At 33.5% G+C, this 9,559-nt stretch overlaps 1 long non-coding RNA gene across 1 annotated transcript; it reads left to right on the forward strand.

Moving 5' to 3' along the window:
- The first annotated feature begins 6,594 nt into the window (after positions 1 to 6,594).
- On the forward strand, positions 6,595 to 7,661 carry LOC108363002 (uncharacterized). Its single transcript, XR_001847548.1, has 3 exons — positions 6,595 to 6,800; positions 6,876 to 7,043; positions 7,208 to 7,661. It is a non-coding gene; the product is annotated as an uncharacterized LOC108363002 (long non-coding RNA).
- Positions 7,662 to 9,559: the final 1,898 nt, after the last annotated feature.

Raw genomic sequence — 9,559 nt, forward strand, 5'->3', positions numbered from 1 at the left:
CGCAGCTATATATAGTATTGTACTATTTTTTGGGCCTGCGTACTATATACAGTTGGAAAAAATATAGTATGCAGAAGTACTATATTTCTTCAATTCTAATTATAAATATATTTCAGTCATTTGTAAGAAATATTTTAAAATGGATGACATTTATACTGAAATATCAATATTAAAATAAATATTCTTTAAAACAAAGGGTCCACAGATGTACACATTTTTAAAAATACTTAGAAAGATTTACCAAATTTACTTAAAATTATTACAATTATGTTCTCTATTCCCACAACTTCCGCATTCACAGAAAGAGTCTTTTCTATTAAGATTTTGAAATGGTGAGATGAGAGAAATATACCGAATATCTCACTAATAAACAAGTAACTTTTGATTTATATTAATTTAAATATTGATTGCATAAGAAAGAAAAAAGATGTACACTTAAAAAGCCTTTTTACCTTTTCTTTAAAAAAAATACTATATACATTTGAAGTGTACTATATTTTTTCAGACTTTTTTGAAAAAATACTATAAATTTCTTAGAAAATGTTGGCAACCCTACTTTACATGCGCATTTGATAAATCACCTTTTTAATAAAAAGATATTTCGGCAGCGTACATTAACCAGCACTTTCGTATTTCAGTGGGTGCAAAGAACGTAGATAACAAGAAGGGACAACTCGTTATATTTGTAGCGAAAGTGCGCAACACGGGCGTGCCTTCTCTTTTGCCCTAGTGCGTTTTTTGATTGGATGAAAAGAGAAGGCACGCCCCTGTTGCGCACTTTCGCCACAATTATAACGAGTTGTCCCATCTTGTTTTCATACTTTCTTTGGTGGGTGTTTTGATAAGTGAAAAATATGGATAGTTTCGTGAAGAGAACTGAAAAAGGTAAATAACTGATATTGAACAAAGTAAATATGTAGCTCTAAAAAATCTAATTTATTCCATAAACCACGACTCCTTCCGATTCGTATGAAGTTTTGCTGTGCTTTAATCACGCAAAATATTTTAATAAAAGTTTTGAAAAATTCCTGAAGAAAACGGCCAAAATAAATTTTTCATTCTGTGAGATTTCTAAAAATGGATTTAGCAACCTTTCACTCTAAGCTTTATTGATTTTGTAAATGTTTTTTTTACAAATATGCCCAGCGCAATATAAAGCCAAATTATAACTTTGAAAGACTATCGAAAACTATCGATAGTTATCGAGGGTTTCTAAAGAACTATCGCATTCCATCGATAGTGTCGACTATCGATAGTTTCAGATTACTAAAGGCTCTGTTATTAATTGCTTTCCATTTTATTAAAAAAAAGCGAATATGAAGCGAGGAAATTTGTTCAATAAGAATTTCGTTAGGAAATAAACCAAAATGCTTTAATATACAAATCCATTGAAAAAAAAAATAGTTTTTTTTTAACAATAAATTCTAAAGATTAATAAAAAAATAAAACTAATAAAAAAAAAGAAAATAATACTAAAAAATAAAAAATCCTCTACATCCGAGGAGTACTCGAACCCGGACCCTCCCCCGGTTAAATGAAAAACACCCGGGTAATGCGACATAAAGCTTCTTGTACAATCTTTTTGGTGAGGATAAATATTTTTTCAGTGAGAACATTTTTTTCTATTTTTTTTTTATGTCTAGAATGTATGTGCTCCTAACCGCTAGCCTGACTAGACGCAGACAAGAAAAGTAAATTAAAAAATTAGTTTCTGTACTTAAATTCGAACTTCTAATTTTTGTAAATGCATATACATACATGCATGTGTACATATGTATGTATGTATGCATATTTTAAAAAATATTAAATATTAATATTTTAAAACAGGGACCGAGAACAAATTGTATGATCGAAACTAAATGGCGTTCTCGTAGTTTTGTTCCTAAGAACGCGTCAAAAACAAAACCAAACTGAGAACAAATCTGACGAGAACGTTCTCATTGGGAATTATATAAGAACAAAAACCCTGTGGAACGTTCCCAGAGAGAACAAAATGCGAACAAAACTTTCGAAAACATTTCTAAGAGAATAAAATGCTAAGAAATTTCTCTTGAACATTTTGGCAAAAAACGGGAACAAAATTCTAAGGAACTTTCTCTCGAAGAACAATTCGGGAGCTATAGTTCCAGGAACTTTCTTACAGAGAACGAAAAAGGGAACAAATCTTCTCTGAACTATCTCATAGCGTTCCATTACTTTGAAATGTTTAAATATTAAAGTTAATCAAAAAGAACTGAAACATAATTATGCAAATAAGGTTAACGAAAGACTTAAGACACGAACTTTTCTTTCACAGAAAATGAAAAATTGTTCCATAAATGGACAGTTCACCCATGATGATAAAGAATCTGGAAGTTGAAATGATCCAGCTTTCCTCTGGCTTAGGATCAACTTCCGTGGTTCTCACTGAAACTACTTTTCCTCCGAACACGTTTTAACGTCTTAACGTTAATTCTCAAAACTTTTGTTCTCGCTTTGTTCTCTAGCAGGGCGTTTCCCAGACTTTTGATCTCTTTTTCTTTTGTGTTTTATTTTTCGCTTTGTGTATTTCGGCTCACCCTGGTGTTGCTTTTTGTCAAGTGAATTATCAAATAGTTGGTGCCGTTCCCCTTATAATTGTTGTTGTCACATTCTAATTTCGGTCGTTTATTTGGTTGGCCCCTTTATGTTGTTGTTATTGGCACTAGAAGTGCATTTGGTACATTAGGTTGGTAGGCCACTTTTGGTACAAAAAGTAATAGGGCATTCGCATGAGGCGATTTTACAGGCAACAAAAGTTGAATACGAAGATGAATGAGAAGTTGAAAGTGAAAAAGTTGCCATCCCTTTTCAGACGAGGCGATTTTGGATTCAACACGAATCGTTATTTACATTAATGAAAATGAATTTAAATCGCAAAATTGTATCAATATGCGTAAATTTGGTAAGCCAAGCGTTGGTAGAAATGCTTTTAGCGAAGCTGAAAGATAAAATAAGAGTAAAAAAGTAGAAAAGAAGAAAAAGTATGTACACAGAACAGTGTTGGCATTTTTGGTACAATTGTACTTGTTTGATACAATTTCATTTACAATATGTGACCTGGTCTACGGAAAGGGGGCTTAGGTGTCAAAAAATCAATTTTCACTTTTTGGTTGATTCGGATGGAAGATGAGATGCTTTTCACTTTTAACAGCTTTTTCACAGAAAACTAGTTTTCGCACGTAAGCTCCCTTTTCGTAGACCAGGTCACATATACTTTCCTACTACGCAGACTTTTTAATACAATTTTGTAATCAATACTAAAAATATATAGCCCTGAAAATTCACAGGAAGAAATTTTTTGTATTCTCTTTTGTTCGCCTGTTCGTATTTACCTTTGTAAGTTTTGAAAAATGGCTTGAACGAACCAGTATAATATAGCCTAGGCAAATTTTTAAAGAAACTTTTCGATACTAAGTTTTATTAAAACAAAATGTCGAAGTCAGCTTCATATAGAAACAAAGTCTTCGTTAGTTATAAGAAGAGATTTTTTTAAATATAATACCTTTACGGCACTCACATATTGACAAGATTTTACTATTTACTTTATTATTCTTTTAATTTTAATTATCTGTTTATAAAATATAATGTATTCTTTAAGAAAAACTGTATAAACCCAAGATTAAATCTTTGCGAAACATCCAAAAACCAACATACTGTCGTAAAAATTTCGAGCTTTATTAATATTCTTTAGTTTTTAGCCCATTCAATTTTAGTATAATAAAGTGCAAGTTTAAAGTAGCTGGGACTTACCGTTGAACTTGGCAATTTTTTTTTGTCGACGATGTCAGCTGTCAGAAAATTAGCAACACCTTCATCAAAGAAATCTTAAAAAACTTTGTTATATTAAAATTTAATGGGCTAAAAAACCGCACACTCAAAATAAATCTAGGAAATCGAATTAAAAAGTTCGAAAATTTTACGAAAGTGTGTTGGTTTTTTTTAATGTTGCACAAAGTTTGAACCTTGGATTTGTATGGCTTTTCTTAAAATATAAACTGTATTTAAAAAGAATAATTAAAATTGAATAATAATAAGATAAATGGTCAAATCTTGTCGTAAAGTTTTGATAAGCACTTGAAGTGCTATTAAAATGTCAAATTTTAGTACTGAATCCAAAGGAAAATGTCTCTTTTATCCATTAATAATAACTTAAATATGCTTTATGTTAAGATGTATACCTGAAAATGTGTACATACATATCTGCGTTAAATGCAGTACATGTGCGCGTGGAATCAATTTGTAAAAGTTTAAATACGTAAACGTATGTACATAAACAATAAAACTTTCTCATGAATATCATAAAATCATTGGTCTTGAAGGGAATATACTAAGAAAATGTATGTGCGAATTAAAAAGTATATACAATTTATAGCCGAAAAGTACATTTTTTGTATAGATTTCGTACTGAAGGAACAATTTTCTTTCCCAACACTGATACAGAATGTAAACAAACACAGGGTTGCAAGGAAAAAAAGTTGAACGAGCTCAAAGTTGGCTGGCGACCAACTTTGTTGGAAGCGATTAGTTGAAAGGCCGTTCGGACGAGGCGATTTTTGCTTTCAACTAAAAGTTGCCTGTAAAATCGGCTGGTGCGAAAGCCCTATAAGCTGACCAAGCTAGAGGCTGCAAGTCAAAAAAATACATCGATGTTTTTTTCGATTCGATACATCGAAACATAGCATCGATGGATATCGATGTATCGTATGAAATCATCGATAGTTTCGATGCATCGAATGAAAATACAGTTTATTTCAATTAAATATATACAACAAGAAAATGGAACAATCGTAACTTCGATAAGTGTATAAGGGAAATGTATTAATTTATTTTGTCGCAAGAAATTTTCTATACAAAAGTAATCAGCTGTGTCGCAAGGTGGAAAATTTTGCGACAAATGATTCATTAATCCCACTGATATAAAGTGTGCCAGCTAGCAATGACATTCTATTTCGGTAAACTTATTTGGCAATTTATTATCATAATTTTTTCCTTCATTTGACTTTTGAGTGAGGAATTATGAAGTATTTTGATTTGAGTAAAAATTAAAAAACATAAAAACATGTCAATAAATTCTTGCAGCTTGTGCAAAAGCACACATAACGTTACAGTACTGATGTTTTCAGTCCATCAGGATAAGGATCTAAGCCGAAATCGGGCAGAGGTATGCAACAAAACCAAGGGTTAATTCCAGAATTGAAAAAAGCGAAAATTACGAAGCTAAAATTTTGCTTTGAAATAAGCTTACATAAAACTGGCTGGCACACTTTATATTATTTCACTATGTCGGTAAGCTATGTGAAACAATTTTGAAAATTGTTATTTAAAATCTGTCCTAATTTCCAAATGGTTTTAGGGCCGGTTACTCAATGTCTGGTTAACACTAGTCACACGTCTTAGACTCCATGCATATAACAGGGAGTCGGTAACGTCAATAACGATGTTTAACCGCAGATTAGTGTTAACCAGACATTGAGTAACCGGCCCTAAGAGTGTCAATATCTTATCAATTAATACCATATTGAAGATGGTATTTTGGTACTAAAGGTTCCTACTAAAAAAGTAGCAATTTATTAGTGCAATAACATTTTGGATAATATTAATAGAATGTATGTATGTTATAATAGTGCATAAATAGCACAGTATAGACAGTAACCAACCTTTTTGGGTTGTTGTTGTAGTATCAGTTAAGCAAAAGCCCTCAGCGGCAGCGCTTCGAGCGTTGAGATAGTAATTTAATGTCAATTAGTAGAAAAGTTCCATGTTGAAAAAACTTTTTTATTATGGCGAGAAAATTTTACATTGCTGTGCCAATTCGTAACTTTTTACTGCTGGAAATTTTTGACAGTTGCTCTGGTGCAAAAGAAGTTGAGCAATTAAAATCAGAAATTATACAAAAAAGACTTGTCTTTACTGACTTTTATTCTTCTAGAACTAAAAGCCATGCATTTATTAGACGCCTTAGTAATAAAATTAGAACAAAAAAATTTTTCAAAACCGTCAGGCCGGGTTGAAAATTTTCATTCACCTCATAGTTAACAAAAATTTACAATCCGTAGTACTTTTCTATCAATTCGCAAATGCCGTTTGCACAAAAAAGGTTATGAAATGCGTTTTATTTAAATCGTTTAGAAAATGAGTCATTTATATTTACCATTTTATGTGGAATTATTCGATAAATTTCGTTTTACACTATACTTTTTGAAACTATTTGGAGTTAACTATTTTTTGTTTCTTAAAAGCAACCCTGCGTGCTTGGAAGGCGTGTGTACCAATAATTTCATCCCTAGCATATCCATCCCCGAGGAAGGCAGTCGCCAAATTCACCGAAGGTTGTTTACTGGTTATATTGTGATAAATAGTGAAAATCCACATTTCGAATAGTTGCTAGAGCGAAGAGTTTGGAAGCATACAAAATAATTTTAGTAGTGTACATTGCACACAAAAATCGATGCATCGAAAAAAATACATCGATATATCGATGTATATCGGAAGGTCCCAAACATCGGTTTTATTCGATACATCGAATAGCAAACATCGATGTTTCCGATGCATTGATGTTTTTTTTTTGCATCCCTAGACCAAGCCTTATGCTTATCCATTCACCTAAAGATTTTGTACTTTTATTGTAACTGCTTGTTCAAATTATAAATTCTTTTCACATAATATTTAAAGCTTTTAAAATCAAAATTATTTAATGACATTTCCTTTCTGAAATAAATTTTAAAAATTTTTCATTTACAGACAAAAATTCAACTGTCGGTTATCATTTAGATTCGTAGGTGGGTGTGTTTCAATAATTTTATTTGTTAACGATCCGATATCTGTACGTGCATTACCAACTTCGTAAATATTAGTGCTTTAGACATGCCTAAAACAAGCTGGGTTTGGAAGCATGCTTTTGTGATGAATGACGGATTCGTCATGCGATGTATGTGACACCAAGTTGCATTATGGAGTATCCACTTCAACTGTGCGCAAGCACTTAAAACAGAAACACAAGCTTCTGTATCGGTAAAGGAAAGGTATGTGCCGAAAAACAAACTTTACTTCATCAGAGCATACTATTATAAATGTATGTACCAAAATGATAACAGTAGGCACCCTAAACCCATATAATTTAAGAAACAGAAAATACAAAGTCTGTAATCTAGGCAGTTAAGTTGATACTCTGTTCCGTTTCATTTAGATTTTTGCATGAAGATGAAAATGAAGATGAACGCTCTGATTCTAGCATACAGGAATCATTCAGTCCCGAGTCCGCAAACAACAATGAAGAAGGTGTTATGATTAAAAGACCGAGAGATTCGTCATCATCGTCATCGCAAGAAGCCGCGCCTCCTCATTGTCTGTCAAAAAGACAAGAGAATATTACCAAAGCTCTCGCAAAAATTTTAGCTATGTGCCAATTGCCATTGTCTTTTTCGCACAGTCAAGGATTTATTAACTTCATGAAAGAATTTGATTCCGGATATAAGGTGCCGTAACCCCAGGAAATAAAATTTTGGGACTTGCATACAGTGAAGTGAGGGAAAAGATCACAAAGCGATTAGAAACAGTATCATCAGTTTCTCTGACAACTGATGAGTGGTCTTCATTGGCAAATGAAGGGTATTTGTCCACGACCATACACTACATTGATTATAGCTGGTCTTTGTGTACACATACGCTAAATACTGTTGGCATGGAAGAGCGCCCTACCACCGAAAACATCGCGATAATGTTATATATGTTACAAGAAGATTGGAATATCTGTACCAAAGTTAGGGATGCAAACGATGCATCGATATTTTTGAAACATCGATAATATCGGTTCAAAATTCGATGTTTGCCATCGATGTTTACAATTTCCTAAAATCGCTAAATTGACGATACATCGATGCCAGTTTCAGCGATGTTTTAACATCGACTTTAGTGTGATTCAGACTTGAATTCAACTTACCCATTATGCTCCTAAAATTTTTTGACTGGCCATGAATTTTATTACTTATTCTTCTGGGGAAAATTTCGAAATTCCGTGTATACTCTTATCTTTCGATATTAAAAATGCGTACATAATCATTAAAAAGGGACCGGGTTCCCGTTGAAATTTCAACGAATTTGGGGCTTGGAACTTTAGCGAACTTACGACGGCATGCATTTTTATTATATTTATAGGAAGGGCAAAGGAATATTAAAGAAATACAGGGAAATACATTCATATGTAAGTATTTTTCTAATTGAATTACACAGAGTATGAATTGAAAGTATTAAATTTTCCTTTCAATGTGACTACAACCTAACAAATTTGGAAACATCGGAAACCATCGATATATCGTTGATTTTCTGGCGATGTATTTTAGCATCGATGTTCATTTGTCCGATGCATCGAAACATCGATGTATCGATGTTACTCCCCAAAATTTGCATCCCTAACCAAAGTTCATTCTATAACTAATAATAAAGATAATATAAATTGTGCAGGTCACACGTTGCAGTTGTCCATTAAAGATGCACTGCAAAACAATGAGGAGTACAATATGATTCAAAGCAAAGCTCAGAAAATAGTTTCCCATTTTAAACAGTCCAATATTGCAACGACAGCCTTAATTAACAAACAAAGACAGCTAGGGATTAGCGGGCAACGTTTGGTTCAAAGCTGTCCTACTCGATGGGACTCCATTTATTTTATGTGCGATGTTCTGTACCGGAATCGCTCAGCTGTGTGTGCAACTTTAGGTGACAGAGCATACACAAACTTGTCAACGGCTCTCAATTTGGAGATAGTCTTGCATGGATGGGGTATGATGGAAGGTTTAATAACACTTTTAAAGCCGCTACACGTAGGCACAATTTTTATGTAGCGAAACCAAAGTAACATTTCCCGCAAAACGCCCAGTAGTCCAAACTTTAATTAGTGGACCAAAGCCCGAGGACAGTAACCCTGTGACCAACTTCAAATCCAGAATCGTTTATTTCCTCAAAAAGCGGTTTACACTCGAAGACGACTCTTGCACTTCTGAAGATTTCGAAGTATTGCCAAAGCAGATAGTTTGTTTTCTTGACCCGAGATATAAAGATCTCCAGGTGGAAAATAGTAGTGTGGCAGCTAAAGTCCGTGCTCACGTCAAAAAAATTATCTCTGAAATGTCGACGACAGAACTCACCGTAAAGGATGCCGGAAAATGTGACGACCAAGAGTTGCATTTCCTGTTCGCTACGGAAGAACAAATGCCAGACACAATCTCTCAGCGCTATGTAGCGGAACCTCAGATAGCAAATAGATTGGACCCACTTGTCTGGTGGCACTCTAGAGAACACTCCCTCCCTGCAGTGGCGTCTTTGGCGAAGATATATCTGGCCATTCCCGCCTCTTAAGCAAGCTCAGAGAGACTCTTCTCTACGGCAGGAAATATTGTAACCGCAAAAAGATCGTGTTTGGCCCCCGATTCGGTCAACTGGCTAGTCTTCTTGCATCAAAATAAAAACCTTTGTAATGATAATGTAATTATTTTATTTACATAATTATTAAAACTTCTTATGATAGTAACAGCAAAAAAAA

Source organism: Rhagoletis zephyria, unplaced genomic scaffold (assembly GCF_001687245.7).
Source record: "Rhagoletis zephyria isolate East Lansing unplaced genomic scaffold, Rhagoletis_zephyria_1.1 Rzeph_scaffold_01162, whole genome shotgun sequence".
NCBI classification, from domain to species: Eukaryota; Metazoa; Arthropoda; class Insecta; order Diptera; family Tephritidae; genus Rhagoletis; species Rhagoletis zephyria.